This window comes from Myiozetetes cayanensis, unplaced genomic scaffold, assembly GCF_022539395.1.
Source record: "Myiozetetes cayanensis isolate MyiCay16 unplaced genomic scaffold, myiCay2020 scf7, whole genome shotgun sequence".
In the NCBI taxonomy this organism is placed as follows: domain Eukaryota; kingdom Metazoa; phylum Chordata; class Aves; order Passeriformes; family Tyrannidae; genus Myiozetetes; species Myiozetetes cayanensis.
The window spans coordinates 52,477,958-52,497,886 of record NW_026087964.1 but is presented as its reverse complement, the minus strand read 5'-3'; the positions used below and the strand labels follow the sequence as shown (position 1 = coordinate 52,497,886).

The 19,929-nt window shown below is 39.5% G+C and overlaps 1 long non-coding RNA gene across 1 annotated transcript in view; it reads left to right on the top strand.

The window, feature by feature from the left end:
• The first annotated feature begins 1,944 nt into the window (after positions 1–1,944).
• LOC126652038 (uncharacterized) overlaps positions 1,945–19,929 on the top strand; it is a 41,490-nt gene continuing 23,505 nt past the window's right edge. The window contains exons 1-3 of the long non-coding RNA XR_007631860.1: positions 1,945–1,997; positions 2,078–2,326; positions 3,828–4,014. This is a non-coding gene — a long non-coding RNA (uncharacterized LOC126652038). The remainder of the gene's footprint in view (positions 1,998–2,077; positions 2,327–3,827; positions 4,015–19,929) is intronic.

The following is a 19,929-nucleotide window of genomic DNA, read 5'->3' as shown; positions in this document are numbered from 1 at the left end:
AGATGAAAAGCAGATGAAAAGACACCCATGACTCAGTTCTTATGGATGCAATGAAGTAAGATTATCAGCCTAAATTGTCCCTATTAATCAACAGTGTAATATTACAGTGATAGCCTCTGTGAATCTTCAGAGCTTTGGGACTGTGCTGGGTAAAAGGAGTCAACTGACAGTTTTGGGGTCATGTACTCAATCTGAGTCTCAAACTCTGTTCCATCTAAAAAAAAAGAAAAGAAAGCATATGTACTCCTTGCTCCTGGGAAGGTGTTCACATGGTTAGGAAATGCATGATTATAAATCTCTTTCTACAGAGAGGAAGAATTGTTGGGTTTGGAGAAAGTTTGTTTTTTTCTCCATCCTTTGCCCTCTCACAGTTTCTCGTTTCTTATTGTGACATGAAATTCAGCCTTTCAAAATTTGCTATGCCAACCAAAGGAGGGGATGACTCTGTGGCTATATTTTTTTTCTGTCATGCTGAAAATGATTCAGTGTTGACATAACTTGCACTGATGTACATACCTGCATTCGTGCATTCATACCTTCACCCTGATTTTCAGTTTTTAAGAAGAATAGTCTGATAAATATGTTTAAAATGAAAATGATCTGTCTTCTCACTGATAATCAGAGCCCAGTACTGCTGTCAGTACTTTAGCTGTAATACCTGGCATCCAAGGGATAATAAATACCTTCTTTAATCTTTTTTAATTTGCTGTCAGGATGTGTGTACTTGTCTGGGTACTTTTCATACCTGTGATCTACTTTTTAGATTATGTCTAACTTCACAAGTTTTATTTTGTTAATCAGCTTTCACAGGAAAGGGACACATTTTAAAAAAAAATTACCAAATTAATTAAAGTTGAGAAACAAAATAAAAAGAAAGTGCAACAACCTTACTAGAGACAGAAAGTGTAGAGCAAAAGCAGTATCCAACACTGTGAGAATATTGTATCAAAAAATGCACTGCACTGATCAAAAATGCTCATGATTAAAGCATGCCTATGAACATTTTTAAAATAGCCAGTTTACAATTAAGAAAAACATTTTCTACTGGGGAAATCTACATTATAAGGTATCTTCTCTGTGTCCATTTAGGTACAGTGCCTTCTAAGGAGAAGTCAGTAATTCCTGTCCTGGCACAGTTTTCTATCTAGTTTTTGATAAAGAGAGGGGAAAGATGAAAAGTCTTTTGCAGCCAGAGAAGGGGTGACTACTAAACTCAGTACCTGCACCTTAATCTTGGTAGAAAGGAAATAACTGGAGAACTGAACCTCCAAAAATTTCCAGGTCATATAGGCTTATGAATATACTAAAGAGTCTACACTTGAAGTTGTAGAAGGTGGGAACTGAAAAGCATGCGAGGTGCAGACTGGGGCTAATTCCCAGTGTGTCTCATGTCACATTGCTGCAAGACACAATCTCCAGTAGTAAAATGCCCTGCAGATGCCATAACTTGCTTCAGCACATGACATCCAATTTTGCGAGGTCTGATGACAGGCACAGAATTAACTTGGTCTGCTGCCCTAGGCATGCCTGGGAGCTGCTTACCAGTTCCAGCAGCATGTCAAGATATTTGCCCCATCTTTTATGAAAGAAAAATAGCCGTCAGCACTGGCATTTGAAAGAGCACCAATAAATTCAGGTAGAAACTGGAACAACCATTTCAGTAGTTTCCCTTGTGTCTGAAGTTAAATGTTATGCTAGGTTTTTTTTGTTAAAACTCAAGTCTCTGAACACAGAAAGGAAATGCATAAGATTTTTATGATGCTCATTAAGATCCTCTTTAATACAAAGCCTACAGAGTTAATTAGGGTAAATAATCGAGTATGTTTCTGCCATGTGTAAAATTCTATAGGTGGAATTTAGTTCTCTTAAAATCTGTAGTGACATTGAGAAGTCCAATTAAGTTATTTTGTTTTCTGTTTTACAGGGCTGTTCTGAAAAGGGTTACACCTAAGAGAGAGAGGCTTTGTAGAAAATTTTATTGTCAGGTATCTGTTACTGTAAGTGCAACTACTTTTTTTTCCTGTATATCACTCATATATAATTTGCTCTTATGAGCTGATTTTATTTTATTTTTTAGAAGTCAAGCCTCTGAAGAATAGCATGAAGTAATCCAAACAGAGACCTCATAAAACTTTTTACATCTATCCTAACGAACCCTGATTAGGAACCTGTGCAGTGATGTTATCCTGATTGGTGGGAAATTGGTGAAGGAAATAACCAATTTTCAATCAACGTAATTGGTTGTTCAGGAGATTTGAGATCTTGAGAAAAAACGTTGCATCTTCTGCAGCTGTGTGATTTTTCTGGGATGGCAAATAAATTGCTGGTAAGAATTGCATATTTCCAAAAATATTTACATGTGTGAGTAGCTGTTTGTAAAAAATGTCACATGACAGATACTTTAAATCACTTCTGTTGTAGTCTTTTCAGTCATGATTGAAGCCCAAATTTTATAAAAGAAAAACCAAGTTCAATCCCCCACCCAACAAAGACGTTTCTTGATTGATTTCTGTAGGTTTTGAGTACATTTTTGTTTGCTTGATGGGGATTTGGTTCCACAGTACAAATTAACGGTAGGGTGGTACCCAAAACATGGTGCACTCCATTTCAGTGTGAATACATACTGTTTGAATTATATCAGCATTACACTGTCCTATATATGGTTGACAACAGAGATGAGCTCTAGAAGCAGAGCAAATGCAAAAGGAAAATCACTTCCTATAATCTCTGTGGCAATATGCCCTGGTCTCGAGCTGGCTATTAATCCATCAAAGTCCAAAAAGTCAAAGGGTCTGTGCCAATTTACCCAGCTGGGAACTTTGGCCCAACTTTGTCATTTATCATGCATTTTGTATGTGTGGTCTGATGTTTTCTCACTCTAATCTGACTGCACTTGATGCAGAAATAAATTAAGAAATAATAAACACATTCCCGTACAAAGCTAGTCTTAACTGGTTTTAGCTGTGCTTTAAAGAAATGGATCTCTTTACTAATCCTGGCAGTCTGAACCAATTCTGCTGAAGTATTTTTGCTTAATATGTGCCTGTGAATTGAACGTAGCCCAAAGCCACTGCCTTGAACAAGGTGACTACTTCACTGTAGTAAAGTTGGGCAGCACAGCTGGGCTTGAGGTGCCACGTCCATCTAAGACAAAGACGTACATTAATGGCACAGGTTTTCCACTTCCCCACTGCTGAATTCTGCTATTGCAATTAGTATGCATCTCCCAGAGGAGAACAATGCTGTATATACATGTCTGTATTCATACATCCTCATGCATTCTTCCACTTCAGAGTCTTCTCTCTTAAATCAGACAAGACATGGAATGGCTGTGGTGTAACTGGACATAAAACATTTTTGCTTGCTGTGCTTCCCAAGCACTTCCCTTATCACCTTGAGCTGTCCACTCAAGCGTAAAGAGAAGTTTCTCTACCCACCTTCTAAAATTATAGTTTCCATCTATTAAAAGAAAGCAGCTCAAAATCCTTTTGAGAGGATAAACAGCACAGAATGCTTTGATTCATATCTGTGTGCTGGAAATTTCACACATCAAGTAAAACACCATGAATACATCATTATTTTGACAGCTTTGTGAAAAAGGAGGCAAGAGGATCGCATTGCATGGATTTAATTTCTGAAGTTTCACAGCTTTGTGTTTTGCAAAAGAATTGAATCCTTCCATCAGAGGAGAGCAGGTGGTAAACTGAAGGGCAAAGGGGAGGTATTGTCAAATCTCCTACTTGGCGTGCAAGCCCCCACCAAGGGCTTCCAAGTCAGCTCCTGTGTCTCTCAGCTTCTCAGAAAGGTGTCTTTTGTCTTTTTTTCAGGCTCGGCACTTCTCCAGCTACAAGGGGGGTTTCACAGAAGAGGATTGGCTAAATTGCCAGAAATGAGTTTACAACCAAGACTGTTACAGGTGAAAGAAAAGAGCTTCACTTTCCCCGCCAGAGGATAGTTGGATGCTCAACACCACTACGGCACCCAACAAAAGGAATTTCATGAGCCAGCCTTCAGGTAAGACAAAAATCTGTCTGTAAATGCCAGGGACAAATTTGAGTGAAAACCACAGTATTGTCAGGGTGCCATGGACAAGAAGCAACAACCCAGTTGCGTTGAAAGGCTTTTATATTGAGGTAGGTAAAGGGAGACTGGGAAAAGTGTCTTTTGTTTCTCAGAGCAGTACCACCTTCCCACGTTCTCATGTGTTTGTGCCTGTTTGCAGATCTTGCCCACCCAAACATTTATGCATTATGTTTGTAGAAACCATTCCAAAGCACAGAGGACACATTTTTATTTCCCTTTGAGTCACGGATTTGGGTCTCTCTTGGTAATTACAAAATGAGAAATATATTTTTAGAAAACAAAGAGGGTTTCCCTCTCACATCCCATGACTCCAGGATCTGAGCCTTTTAAAAAAACAAAAGGTACATGCACGTATTTGGTTAGGATTTTTAACATATAGCCTTCTTCTTCACCTTTTGCTCTCAGCTGCCTTAATTACCAGTTCTCCTTGATCTGAGACAGTTTCATATTGTAGCAAGCATGTCCTTTCTTGTGGAGCAGAAACCTTGTTTAAGCTTTGGCATTGACTTAAAAAAACACCTCCTGTGGTAGTGGTGGTATTTCAATACTTTTTCTCCTGTGGCCACGAGAACACAGAAATTGCAAGGATAATGCAGAATCATAATTAAAACTAAAAGTGAACTGAGATTCAGTCAAAGCTCAGAAAACTTTTCACTAAAGTTCACATTTTTATGGGCTTGTTATTTTGTACAAATCCATTTTCTTCTTTCCTGTCACAACTCCAAACCTTTTTGTAAGGAATCACCATCTCTTTTCTCCCCTAATTTAAATTCTGCTCTATCTGTTTGGAATATTAGGTATGCCTTAGCAGTAAAATTATTTTAATGATGTGGCTGAGTGCTCGTATATATTCAGGCAAGCAAACATAAAATGGTCATTCTTTATATTAAGGGTCTATCTGTAGTTTAGAAAAGGCAATAAATGATAGATTGAAAGCATAGGTGGCTCCACTAGTAGATGGTGTGTGTTACAGAGGTTATTAGCTCATCAGTTGAAGGTGCTGTAGATGGCTGCAAGCCAAACTTGCAAGGCACCTGCACAATGACTGGACTCCATAACAACTGATTTACTATGTATTAACATGCAGATTAACTCTTTAGCAACTCTTTATGCAATATATATATGTTTTGCACCCAAATGGCAAATAGGACTGTAAAAGGAGACATAAATGTTCCTTATGAATCAGCTCTTATTATTGTTTAAATGTGGAATAGGATGTGCAAGGGTGCCTATGCTAGCTGAGATTCAAGCCCTGTTTTCATAAGTGGCACAATGCAGAGATTGTCTCATTTCTAGTCAGGATTAGGCCTCTAAATGTCCTGGGCAGTGTTCAGTATGTTTCTGTGTGCTTCATTTACTGTTAGACAAATGTTCATTTTAAGGCCACACCGTTTCCTGCAATGTGTATGTCTGCCAGAAGCATCAAGGGGTGTAGTGGAAGAGCTGTGGGGGTGCTTGTCTCAGGGAAAAGACCATGGCCAGACCATGGAGGCGCAGGCAAGAGTGGAAGGGAGTCCCCTGAAGCTCCAGAGGAGGCATGGAGCACACTGTTCAAAGTCTTTGCTTGCACTGAAAGAATGATTGGAGTGAAGACCCTGTTTCTGTAACCACATTTAATTCTTGCTCAGAGGTAAGAGTTATACTGGAGAAAGGTCTGTTGAATTGGCTGGGACAAAAGCATTACAGTTTTGATAAGGGGAGGTTTATTGTCACATCTTTCGATCTCCCTCATCCAGCAGATTTTTTGTTGTTCCTCTGCAGGTACCTCTCTCCCATCTAGTGCAATATATCTCAAAAGACTAGAAGTCCCTTCAGGTCTGCTGGTACATATGCTTCTAAGAAAAGATGGGTCAGCTCTATCTCTTATCTCTGCCCAGCTTGTAACCCTGTCACAAATTCTGCAACATGGCTATAGTCTATGAAAGCTCTGAGGTATATGAAGATACCTCATTCTTATACCTTAAGTGTTTGGCTGCTGTCTGATTGAAGAACTTGGACTGGTGCATGTACTCTGAACCAGGATGGGTACTTCTCAGGTTGTAAACAGGAGGTCTGCAGAGATTTTTACTACTTGTTCATGGTAGTTGTAGATTCCTATGGCTCCTTTTTTCCATAATGGTCATCCTCCTCCAACATTTCAGGCTAAGAGTACTGCTGATAACTGCATTGTTATTACCCATAACTTTCTCTGTGAAACAGAGGAGACTTAGGTGCTGGTGATTGTGGAGGGTTTTGGGGTTTCACATCCTGTAATCAACTGCTGCAATTTGGAACATTGGGCATGGGAGAATTACCAGAAGTGCGGCAGGTAAGGGACTTTCAGTGCATAACAGACCCAGATGTGCCTCAGCCACTCCTCAGTTATCTGGTAGCTGTTCTGAAGGTGGGGAAAGAGGCAACTACTTCATCTTGTAGCAAAGTCCAGTGCTTTACTGCTAACAAGGTATTGGGGTTTTTTTCTTGCGAAACACAAATGTTTCTTGTTGTAACTTAAGCATGTTATTTTTATCCTGTCTATTCTGGAAGTAGAGAATAGATTGCTCCCTTCCTTTTTCCTGCAACCTTTTATGTACTTGATTACTGCTGTTATATCTCCTCTTAGTTTTCTATCTACTTTTAGTAGTTGTCCTTGTTTCATGGCTTCATTTGTTCCAATCAGCAGGAAAATTCCCTTTCATAAAGTGGCTTTGGATCAAGCCCTTTGCTAAATAAAGCTCTGTATTGAAAATATCCCTTTAGTACTTCAGAAGTTGTATATTGGGATGGCAAGGATGTGCTCTTTAAATAGCTTAACAGGCAAAAGACTCATTTGGAACAAAAAAAGTTACATTCAGACTACTTAAAACCATTATTTCTATTTAGCTCCCCAGTCCTATTTTTTCTACCAGTTCTACCACTGTTTGTGGTTCTTCACAGCCAACACTATAATCTTTTTTAAATTATCATAAACTAACTTTCTATTGACCAGGGTCAGTAAAGCCACTATAAGAATGCCACTGCAGAAGGCTACAGTGATAAGACTTTTTTTTTTGTTTGTTTACTAACAGAGTTGTTTATCATTAGGTGTTTCCAGTAATGGCTCTGGAAAGCATTGATTACTTTTCTGCCTTCACTTCAATTTATAAATTCAGTTTACCAGAGAGTGAAAAATTAAAAAACAAAGGTATGTAGTAGTCTAAGTGTCCCTGGGTGGGTTTACTGTTTTGTTTTGCCTAGGGTTCTCTCCCCTCTTTCAAAAAGGCTTAGATTTTTTTGGTGAAAAAAAGTCTGAATAAATGCAAAACCAGTACGGTTTATTTTCTGCTGTTTATTTCTTCGTAACACAGAGAAATTTTCAGGCAAAAAGTTTAAGGATCCCTGTGGCTCATGACCAGTCACCTCTCTCTTGGCACGGCTGTGTTGAAGGGAGAGGGTGCAGAGGGCTCTTTCATCCATGTGGTCTGTGAGGCAGCAGGGACTTACTTTGTGATCTCTGGAGTGTGGGATGTGAAGGTGGCCTTGAATAGGGACTCCTTGAGCTCATGGCAGAGAATGGGAGCTGCCTGTTTGAAGAGGGCTGGGTACACACAAAGGAGTTCTACAATAGTCGTGGCCTGACCCATGTCTGAGGCAAACTTAGAAAGCGCTGGGGAAGGCTGTGCCAATGCTGGCTGTGTCCTGTTGTGTCTTACCATCTGACATCACCTCTGCTCTCACTCACAACATGGGCATGAGGCTGCAGAGCCCACAGCTTGGTGCTTAGGCTGGTTGGCTACACCCTGTTACTGGACAAGATCTGTATTCCTAGTATTGCTTTACACAACTTTTGCTGTCAAAAGAGATGTACATGTCTATCTTGTCTTGGTTGCTGCTGTCTGGCAGAGATGTGCCCACTGGGATGGGGAAGAGAAAGGAGATCTTGCCAGGGGCTTGGCTGGCTGGAAGAGGTTGCCAGCAAGCAAAGAGAGCACAGGGCAACAGGGCATGCCTGCTGCCTGGAGCACACACTCAAGCCAAAGGGGATAAGGAAAAAAATTACCCGTAAGGTGTTTTTCCATGATGAGATAGCTACAAGGAGTGATGCAGATCCTCATAGCTAAAATTCAAGAGTCACAAGATCAGCTTTTCTTTTTGTACAAATGTTCTTTGTTTTTGTAGATGATATCAGTAGCCTATATATTATTTTGAGTGAACACATATATAGTTATTTTCTGAACAGAATTTCTACCTTTATTCCCAAAGGGTGAAAAGGAAATTCTTCTTAGACATCAGTCTATAGTCCTGGAGAGCTCAGGAGAACATGAGGCTGAGCAAATTTATAGACCCAATTCTGTATGGTTGCTTGTGGCAAAGGCAGAGGCAGATAAAGAAGATTCTGAATACTAGAATAAAAGTTATAAAAAATGGTTGTTTAGGTTGTGTTCCGCGGTCCTTATGTGAGAAGATCTGCTGAGAATAGATTAATGTTTCCAGAATCAGGCTCAGGTTGCCTTGGGATAAGCAGATGGAGGAGAGTTTGCTAATTTCTTCTTGCCAGAGTTAATTTTTTGCCTCTGGTCTTTTAGAAATTCTCATAAGCATAGATATCTGAGAAGAAGCTCTAAGTGACACGTGTTGCCAAGCTGTGTCTGTGAGGTAGAACCTCTTCAGAGCACCTTATGAACACTGAGTTTGATAGACATTTTAGTAATGTCTTTCTCCCTGCTGAGTCATTTTGGTGGAGGAGAGTTGTTTGATTTCTGTCTGTAGCCAAGGTAGGTTGCCCAAATTCTGTAGTGCACAAATTACATTAGATGAGCAGAGATGATTCCGCATGTGAATTGTTTGTAAGGTTACAGGCATTTATTTTGCTGAAACTTCTCATTTCTCTGTCTTCCCTCATCAACATTAGAATAATGCGTAGTAAAGTAATTCAGCAAGAACTGGAATTGAACTTCAGTATCAAGCAGATGCCTGCCTCGTCGCTAATTATGAGTGCCGACTGGGAACATTTATAAAGATACCTGATACTGTTGAGCCTCTGCAGTCCACTAGGACATCAGTACAATGCTGGATGTATTGAATCCAATTTAATTTTATGTAACTTAGGCTGAGATTTGTCCCACTTCGCTGGATTTGATTGCAGTTGATCAGAGGTTTAAAACACTAAACCAGGCTAAAAACATTAGACTTGTCTTTTATACCTGGCTTGTCTCTACAGTGATCTAGCAGAGGAGTATGCACATGCTGATGGAAGTGAGAATTAGTCCTATTATACATTAAAAACCTTAGAGATATGGGAGTGCTTGGAAGGTTTTAGCTTAAGTTTGCCTTGTACATTCACTTTCCTCCAGCCAGACTGAACATGAAATGATTTGGCATGTGTTCCTGATCCTCTGTCATTGATGAATGCCACTTAGTAACATATTTGCATGATATTTTGAGGAGGATAAATGGATGCTTGAGTCTTTTTTAGAGGCCATGACTTTGGATTTTTTCCAGAAATGTAGTCTTACTGTTGTTCTAAGCTCACATTGGGAATGTTATTTCCCACACGGTATGTCACGAGGTCCTGGTGCTATTTATTCAGGATGTACTTTACTGTGGCCTGCAACTTCTCTCTGCCTGCTACGCGAGCACTGAGAGAGGAGGGGATGTCAAATCTCCCAACCCTGCCTCCTCTTTGCATGAATTTCTGCGTAGGGTGTGAAAAACATGCTAAATGAGATCTTTAAAGATGCAGATTCGCATGTGGGGAGAGTAATATTGCCCTTTCTTAAACATGAAAACTGTCAATAGATTTAGCTGGAGGGAGTCCTGCTGTGTCTGCTGCATGCTCACCTAGCATGCACTGAGCAGCATCTGTCCCTAAATGAACTGATCTCTATCTGATTGTTTATGACTCTTGTGCCATACTCATTATTTATTTAATGAAACGTCCCAGTGAAATACAACAGCCATTCATAAGACCCTGACAACAAACAATCATGAAAATTGCCTTTGAATTTCCCTAATTTGCTTGTAAGAGTCAGAACAATGGGAGAGAATAATTGCAGTTATTAAAAGAAATTGCTGCAGGCAAAATATAACCCATTTTAAAACTAAAATCCAGGAAAACAGAAAGGGGGCAAAAAGGAGAGCCCACCCAGTAAGGTGCCTCATGCTCCCTACCTCCTTTTGTCTGTGTAATGAGAGACTTCACCTTGCTCTTGCTTTTTCAAGCACTGTTATTTAGGAGGAAAATCAAAGCGTTTAGTATCAGCACAGTCAAGCTGTGTGTGGCAGCGCCTCGCCTGGCACAGCCATTGAAGAGCTGTTTTCTTCTAATCTCCATCATGCCAATGCAAAAACATCCCTCTCTGGAAAATAAATGTATTGGAAACCAGTATGAGGAAAACTCATTCACTCTAGAATTAACTACTGTACAGAGAGTACTTTAACTCCTTCCTGGGCACAAAATAGAACGATTGTGAAACCAAGAGGTATTTAGGATTTTCAAAAGAACACAACTGGCTTTTATTGTCATATCACCCCTAATGGGATTTGTTCTCTTTAGTCATTTAGAGCTAGACATTAAAGAATTTGGGTCCCTAGAGATGTATCTATAAAGCCTTGGGAATTCCTGTTTGTCCAGACCCAGCTGACTTTGCACATGGAGAGAGGTGGAGAGAACTGCTGTCTGCCCTTGGCTGTACAGAAAACCTCTAAGCAATGGCAGAATTAAATAGGGCTGTGACATCTGTGTGCCCAAATTCCCTGTAAAAGTAAGAGCTGAGCTTCTCAATCGGTTAAACATTGCAGCACTAAGCAAAACGATGTTTAAGTTCCTGTAAGACTTGTGCCTTAGAAACCAGATGGCACTGAAGAAGAATCCATGCTTAATACAAACTGCCTCCTTTTGTCCTAACCAATTCAATAGAGCTTTGTCCAGTATAACTGAGCACTGGGGTAACTCTCCTTTCTGAGTACAAATGAAATGTATTTGACTCTCCCACTATTGTATAAGGAGATAACAGAACAAAGGATTGCTGCAATTTGAGGCCATGAACCCTCACTTTCTCTCCAGTCCACCTAAATAAAAAGAATTTCTTGTTGGCCTGTGATCTTCCCTTCTGCAAGTCAAAGCCCATTCAGTTCCTACTGCAAGTAATGGCAGTTTACTCACAATTTTTCAGCTGCATGTGATATCTGAAATTGGCCACCTTGTTGTAATGAAAAGCAGCCTGCCAACACAGAGGTCTTTCCAAAGAAGCCTGGCTATTGTCAGAGGAGAGCAAGCAACTGTGGTAATATTCCTGCATCGCTGTTTTACTTCATGCTTCGCCACAGGAGCAAGGCAAAGCAACGGAGACCACTGTCAAGTGTTTACAGAATGTGGCTCTTTGACCAAAATCATTGTCAGGCAGTGACTATAACAAAACATTAGCAGGAGATAGTGGGTTTTCTTGTGGTTTTTTTTCCCAGGCAGCTGGCAGTCTTAATTGCTCTGAAGAAATAGGAACAGAGTTTCATTTTCTTCTCTTGTTATTTGGGGATGTAAATCGTTCATCATTTTAACTCTATAACTCCCTGCCTAGTTTTCCCTTATCAAAGTAAAGGTGGATAAAACTTGCCTTTTAGTTGCCTTGCTGTAGACATCAAGCAGATCCACTGAATGTCTGTGTTTTGCACTAATTCAATGTGAATAAAATTTAAATTGTATTCAACATCCAGTACCTGAAATAATTTTCCCTAGCAAGCCCAGGATATTGAATAGTCAGTTTGATCAGTGTTATTCAAGGGCAGTTGAGAATCTGTATTCATAGTTACTCAGTGCTCTCAAATACATGGTGTGAGTCTAGGAGTTGTCCTGTGAAGGATCAGGAGATGGACTTCAATGATCCTTGTAGGTCCCTTCCAACTCAGGATATTCTCTGATTCCACAATTTTAAACAGCTTATGTAAATCCAGACAAACTCTTCCATGAACACTGGGGAATGTTAGTTCAAGCCTATGGCAGTCTAAGGCTGATCTAGGAATACTGCAGTATTCCTAGTTCCTATTTCAGCTTGCTAAACTATTTTACTGGCTTAGATATTTTCACTGTGCTTTGGTCTCATGAAAGCTTTTTATGGTATTTAATAATTTCCTTAAATATCTTGGCACAGGTAATTTGACACAGTGAGTAGGCTCAACAAACCGCCAACAAAATGTTCCTCATTTCTGGACAATTCTTGTAGTTATGCAGAGAGAAAGATAAGGAAGTGTGTTAGTCTGACCAACTGTATTTTAGTCTCTAACTTATACCCTCTCTCCTCTGTAATCTGGAGTGGTATTTCTAGAGTTACGGAATAAAATCATGTTAAGAATGAATTGTAGCAATTATTAATATAATAAAGACCCCATAATGAATAGAAGTATATAATGGAAGAATAATATTAGAGGCAAAGATTCATCTGTCATCTTTTCTATTTCTATAGGAACCTTTGCTGATTTACTTACCAGGTGAAGGCAGGCTTTCTGTTCTCTCACACCTTCTTTATCACGCAATCAGACGGCTTCGCTGTGGGGCCACCTATGTGGGAAAGCTAGACTGTAGACTCACACTTTTTTGCAGTGGTTTTCCTGAATACACTAGCTCCTAGGTGATCCAGAGCTATTATATGGATCTTCAAGCCACAGGTAGATTTGCTATGAAGCTGTTCAGTGAAAGTCTTTCAGCAGAGTGTGAATGTTCCTGTGTATGTAAAGTGATAGTTGCTAAAGGATTGTGTTAAAATTCACTTTCTGTTGTACAGGGATAGAAGGCAAAACAGTGACAGCTCAAACTCAGAGTAAGGTATTTTTGGTTTCAGGAAGAGCAGTTCACAGTGTATCTAACCTGTTAAAATAAAGGATGGCAGTTTGAAATGTGCAAAGGGATAGTTTATATAAATCTGTAGAAGGTATGAGGTATGAATCAGGCAAAATATTTCCCAGTAATATTGTTGAATTTAGGGACTGCTTTGGAACACAAGAACAAGCCTTGGACACCTTGGAAATTTTTATCTCATATTTCATAGAAGAGGTCATTTCTATAAAAAAATCTAATATAGTTTACCACAAATAAAAGCAGATAGAAAGACAGTGTAGCCCTCTGTATCTCACCCTACTAATGGATTCACCAGTCTGTCTTCAAAACTGCAGGATAACACGGTTACTTCTTCCACTGCACCTCAACCACTAGAAGTTACATCTCTTGACCTTTATATGTTAGGAATAATAAAATTCATTATTAACGAGTAGTCAATTAACAAATAAATGCCCCTCTGATAAAACCAAAATGTAATGTTTTGAAATACTGCCACCTTCTGATCAGTCTGGGATGAAAAACTTGACAAAATTTTTTTATCAACTGTAATAATTCAGTTCCTGATTTTATAATGTTAGAGCCATGTTGCACCATTCATTTTGCACGACCAACTTTCACTACACATGAGAATACATGCACAGTAGTATAACAAGATGAGGAAAATGCAGTATGATTTCTTAAAAGTGATGGGACAGCAGCACACTTGTTTGAAGCGAGGAAAGGCACTTAGGTGCATTATATGTGAGTTTAAGGATTTACAAGCACAGAGCCTATGCTTTGAGTTACATAAGCATTAAATGCACTACAGAATTGCAGCTAAATTGTTGGTATGATCTGCAGGATGAGCTTGGCCAGAGGAGAGGTATGTATGGTACGAATCTTAGAGAAGCCAACTTCCCTGCTCTTCCGTAACATGTCTCTGACATCAATGTGTCCATGAAAGGTTAATTTTTTTAACCATTTTTACTTTGTTAACATACAAATGATATTTGTCTACATGCCACCTTTGTGTATATTTTAATTATACAGATGATGTTTTATGTGTCCAGCCCCATATCATTACTATATTACTTAAACTTGGCAGTGTTATGTAGAAATAACTTTCCCCAAGCTGGCTTTTTCTTACAAGGTTCATCCAATTTCAGCTTTGCAAATATCGTTTGTGCTGTGGCAATATATATTGTGTACCTGAGTGGCTTGCATATAATTTTAAATTCTCTTGTTAGGGAAAATCTGTTTGACAAAAAAAGTGTTTAGAAGAAGCAGAAATTAACACAATAACCAAGCTAATGTGATGTTAAAGTTATCATTTCAAACTCTCAAAATTTAGGCAATTTACGTTCTCATATTTCCTTTGATTCACTTGAATTTACCCAGGTTCTTTGTTGGGACACATTGTAGGAACATGCAGATTTGAACGTGTGCATCACCGAGGCAGTACTGGGGCTTGGGCAGGGAAAGCACACTGGCTGCCCATGAATACTGAGGCCCTTCCCATGGTTGGTATGAGTAATTTATTTATTTTTAATTTAATTTTTTATTTTTACCTTTTTTTTTTTAAATTTTACTTTTATTTACATTTTATTTTCTATCTCATATCAATCAGCTTCTTGGATTTCCCACTCATTGCATGGCCTTTGTTTTGGCTTGATTGTTTTTGGACTTTCCATCTTGGTAGTATTTGAACTTATTAGCTTCTTTCAACTTAATTTTGGGGAAGAGGCAGTTTGAGCGTGCTGAGTTTCTGCATACTTTCTGAAAATATGGGGTCAAGTAAAGGACTCAAACCTTATCAGTGCCCCACTAAAGAGAAAGACTGAAATTTGAGCTCAAATGTATAATTGCACACCAGGGAATCCACATGCAAGAGAGATGTACTCAGTGAAAGCACTCAGAACCCAAACTTCAAAAACTCTTCTGCTTGTGTAATTACTGGTTCATTGGCTTTGATAACTCCAAAACAGGTGAAGTGGTTTGTGTTTAGCCAAAGCAGCTGAGTCCTGCAGCAGGACTTGTACTGCACTTTGGCTGGTAATGGCAGGTGAATGTCGAAATGTTGTGCGCAGAGGGGACTGCCCTGGAGATGTACTCTCTTATGATCTGTGATGTGCCTGTTTTGTAATTACAAACTTAAAATAAGAACCATTTTCTCGTCAGAAAGGTGAATATTCTTGACTCCTGAACACTTAACAAAGCATGAGAAGCTGTGCTGTCATCCCAGGATGAGTGTTTTCCTTGCTAGTTTCTAAATGTGTTTCTCTTATTTCAATTTAATACAGAACAGTCTCTTCTGCTGAACTTCCTCTCTTGAGTTTCAGATAAGGGACCATCCCATAGCAGAGTGTTAGAGCTTCACAGAATCTGCTAAATGTAAATGACAAGCCACACAGCAAGATTTGATAGCAATCTGCAAGTGTTTTTAAAACAGATCTTAACCATATGTACAGTGTACCACTTCTGCTGTTGTATATTGAGCTCAGGAGAAGGCAAGTAACATAATTGCCTTTAGCAAAATTGTCAAACAAGGAAATCTTTTAAAACTACATAGAAGGGGGAACATAATGAAAGCCTTGGAAAGAAGAGGCTAAGAGAAGAAAAACTGGCAGGCAACATTAACATATACTTTTAACCAGTCTTTTCACAGAGAAAGAATGACCCAGAGGCTTGACTGCTATAGTTCTTTTTTTCAGTGAAAAAATTTTGTATGTGCTGCTGTGTAGAAGAGAAATACTTATTTCCCATGTGTTATTTTACATTTCAGTTTGAACAAGCAAGAGGAAGTTTTATTTAGCCTGTTGAGTCCAACTCCACAGTAATAGAGCGTATAAAACTTTCAAGAAGTGAAAGGCATGCTGAACTCACATTTCAGATAGATTTCAGGATAACTCCTTGGCTGTTATAACCATATGTCATAATAGACATAAATTCTTAGAAATTATTTGCTACAGTCTGCAATCATATTACCTCCCAGGGACCTTTTAGACTGGATTTATGAAGAGAGATGTTTCCTGAATGTTTTTCCTAAAAAAACAACAGATTGCAGGACAAATCAAGTTTTGATGAAATAAGGACTCTGGATTTGAATTGCTAATTGATACCTAAGAGTTAGTGAGTATATCCTCCAGGGGAAATTAGGGATAACTATCTGCAAGGATAGTTGCATCTTGCAGCAATTTCTCTAGGAAGTGGAAGGATGTTTTTTGCTTTATGACATATGCAGATGTCGCTGAATAGCAACCACTTATCTGGTTCTTCTCCTGCAGAAGTATTGTGAAGAAATGGCACAGGAGTGAAAAGAGCTTTAAAGATCTACCATCTGGGTGAGCAGAAAGCTGTGAATCAAAATTGTCTTTAGGTAAGGGCTGGAGATGGTCTCTTGGACCTTAATGGCTGAATAGAAACCTGAAACATATAAGCAAGTATCACGTTATTGTGGTGATTGTAGTTGTGTACATCAAGGCTCTGTGCTGCACTGTGGTCATTTCCAGCTTTCGTTTACTTGTTCTGGAAAGTGCTGCTCATCCCCTTTTTTGCTTCAGCCCTTGTCTGCTTGTGCTGTAAGGCAGCACAAGCACAGAACACCAGGCAACTCACAGATCACATGCAATAGAAAAGCTTTGTCCATGAGATGTAGGTAGCTTCCTCTGAACATTATAGATTTACTGTTGCTTTTCCTCTCTTTTCAAATTGTCCTTGCCTTTTGAGGAGAAGACTTGCATGAATCCATAAATGCCATCCATCCTGTGTTTTCTTAACCAGATGCTAAAATCTCACCTGCCTGGACGTGGGCGAACAGTTCTGGCTCCATATACATCAAGACTGTGGGCAGCCTGAATACCAGGTAACCCTGCAAATAAGGGAGCAAGACAGCAGTGAGCAGGGCTTGAGCCTTTGCCTGGTCTCTGTTACTGGAACCAGTGTGGGTAAAGTGTAGCAGTCTGGCTTTTGATAAGACTGTACTGTGCACTGCTTTGTGCTTCTACAGGTACGATAATCATAGCAATCTGGTCCTGCGTGATGGGGGAAGGAATCTGGTAGGAAAAGCTTTTAGTATGGGGATGTGTGGATAGAGGAATTCCATAATTGGCGATAATGACCAGCACAGGTGACATTTCGTTGTAGTTAATAGCTGCTGGTATGAAAGGCATTGAGGCAGAGCCTCAAGCTGCTAAGCTAGCAAGTGAATTGCCAGACTATTTGACCTGCAGTTCATTACTAATATATATAGTGTGACTAAGAAAAACCCGAGCAAAATGTTCACAGGCTGAACTTCTTGGGCTGTGTGGGAGTGCCAACAATTTTGTGTTTGGGATTGAAGCAAATTTCTCGTGTTGGTGTTAGTGTTTGCACCAACTACTTAGGAAGATGCAGAACTGATGGCATCACTTCCATCTTCTAGAGGAAAAGCAAAGAAAGTCTTATGCATCTGAGAAAGTGTAAAAAATTGTAGCCAAATTCTGTAGTAGGAATATTATGGAGATTTTCACTCTCAGGGTCATGAAAGTTGAATCCAATAAGGGGGTTGACTGAAAAAACAGTGGCACTGAAAACGGTGATGGCACTTGGACTATCCCTTTTTTCACTATCTCCATTTCTGAAGATTCCTTCTGCAATTCTTTTGACAAAAAAGGGATGGAAAAAGTTAGATGGTTCTGAATCATTCTGCGGGCAGGAGAAATGGGGCTTGTGACCAGGAATGGGCGATGGGCCAGCTGTTTGCCAGCTGAACACTTCAGTGATATTCCTTGGATGTTGCTTTTATTGGTGACTCAGGGATGGGTCATACTCTGCACACCTGATCCTACCAAAGCAGCCAAACTGCCTCTGTCAGTATGAGACCCAGTAGTCAAATAAGACTGAGGCTATTTCACATGTCACAGTCTTAGCTGGGTAACCTTATTTGATACAAACTTGTTTTAGACTGAGAACATGGCGTCTGCAGTTCCTGACCGCTTCATAAATGCAGCTTTGGCCAACTTGTTTGGGGGAATAGTCTAGTGGCTCCTAAATGCTGAGGCAAGCAAAAGCCAATTTTTTTTTCAAAGGACTGATTGAAATACTCCACAGTACTGAACTTTGAGTAGAGTTTCTTCCCAAAGCTTTTTTTTCAATTAGCATCTCACCGTGAAATCTATTATTGCCCATGTTTAAATGCAACTATCAAAACCTTTTGTCTCCAGAGGTTGCCCAGTGAATAGTACAGATGTTGTTTATTGTGCTGAACACAGTGAGAAACACCAACAGATCTACTGTAACAAGAAGTAACCGATTACTGTAAGAGAAGACTTTGTGCACTGAAATATATCTTTAGACTTTAGTCCGAAATACAACCTGCTGTCATGTTTTCTGCATGGCTGGCAATTTTACTGTATGACAAAAAAGATCACAGTGCAAAATAGCTGGGTTTTATCCTCTGCTAAAAAATAAACCTGCTGCAGTGAAACATATGGGAATTGGATTGAAGAGGTGGACTCTTCCCTGCGGTTGGGTTTTCATGAAGGTCTACAAACATGGCTTTTGATTCCGTCTTATTATCCACAGTGTCATCAGATTTACTAAGGTAAACCATATCATTAATATTGCATGTGTCCTGCCCTAAAACAAAAGCCATAGAACAAGTTCTTAGCTGGTATGAAGAACTACAACTCCAGGCACGACATTTAAAGTATTCTTTCCTGTCAGTGATTTGTCTCATATAAGATCCTGCATTTCTAGATGCCAGTGGCCTCTGCCCAGCCAGCCCTGCCTCTCTCTGCTGTCCCATCGCATCAGAACAACTTATTCTCTGCCTAGATTTCTTCATAAATTCTGCTCTTGCTTTTCAACTGTTGACTTTTAGCACCTTGCTGAAATTCTGGTGGATTTTTTGGTTCTGGGCATAGCTCATCTCTGTCACACAGACAATTTCTGCACGAAATGCAAAGCCTCAGCTTCCACACAAGAAGAGCTACAACTAAGTAAAGAAAACAGACTTTCAAAACCTGAGAGGTTTGGCTTAAGAATGTAAAGCTACTGAAATCAAGGTGTGCCTGTCCCTTTTATACCTGTTCTAACTGTGCTTCAGTAAATTCTGAGTCTATTGACCAATTTTATCCAGATGTCACATAGAGGACAGAGGTTTTGAAGAGACTTTGTTATTGCAATGTTAATAAAAATCTCTCTCCTCTACCTACTGGTTGTCTACAGCAAAACTTGATATATGAATCTGCTGTTATTGCATTCTAGAGAACTCACAGGAAGGAGGCACAATCCCAGTCTCAGAACAGCTTCTGCATGTTAGACAGCAAAGTTTCTAAAGAAGAGACAAAAACCCATACCAAAATTTAGTGGATCTTCTCAAAGTTTCAGTGCAGGCAAAATAAAACAGTTTTCCCTCCTGCTATTGGATTTTTTAGTAGTGCTTATGAGGAAAATACCTGATGTAGCATAATTCAGTGCCAGTGATAAAACGCTGATAAATTTAAAAGCTGCTGAAAGCAAGATCTCATAATAGTCTGTTGGGCAAAGTTACTTGGTGGTCTTCTTAGTGTTGGCTAACAAACAAGTTAATAGATGTCAGTCTCCATAATTCCAGATTGTGCAACCACGTTGCTGGGAAGGAACTCTGACATTTCAGACTAAGGCTCCTGGAGGAGCATTGGGGCTTTCTTCACTGCACCACCATTCTGGGAAGGAAGGGTTGCTAAAAAGAAGCTATGATTTTCTGGTAGGTTTTTAAATGTGCTATTAGGAAAGAAAAAACATCAGGAATCTGAATGAAAGAGAAGACAAGCGTAGTTGCTTTTTTTGCAGCAGAAGCAGTTACAAGTGTTATTTGTGTTAGTAAGGTTTGGCCTCATCACAAAAGCATGCTGTCATCATCTCTTGCATTCTCTCACTTCCTTCACTTATGTAGCTTTTGCTGTGCCTCTATTCAGGGTTCTGTGTTTTAGAGAAACTTCATCTATAAACCTCTCGAGTTGGAATCCCATGTACCTAACAGTTGGCATATCAGTTTGTTTCTATGGAGTGAATATTAAAATTAATGTAAAAGACTAAACCCCAAAGACTAAATTAAA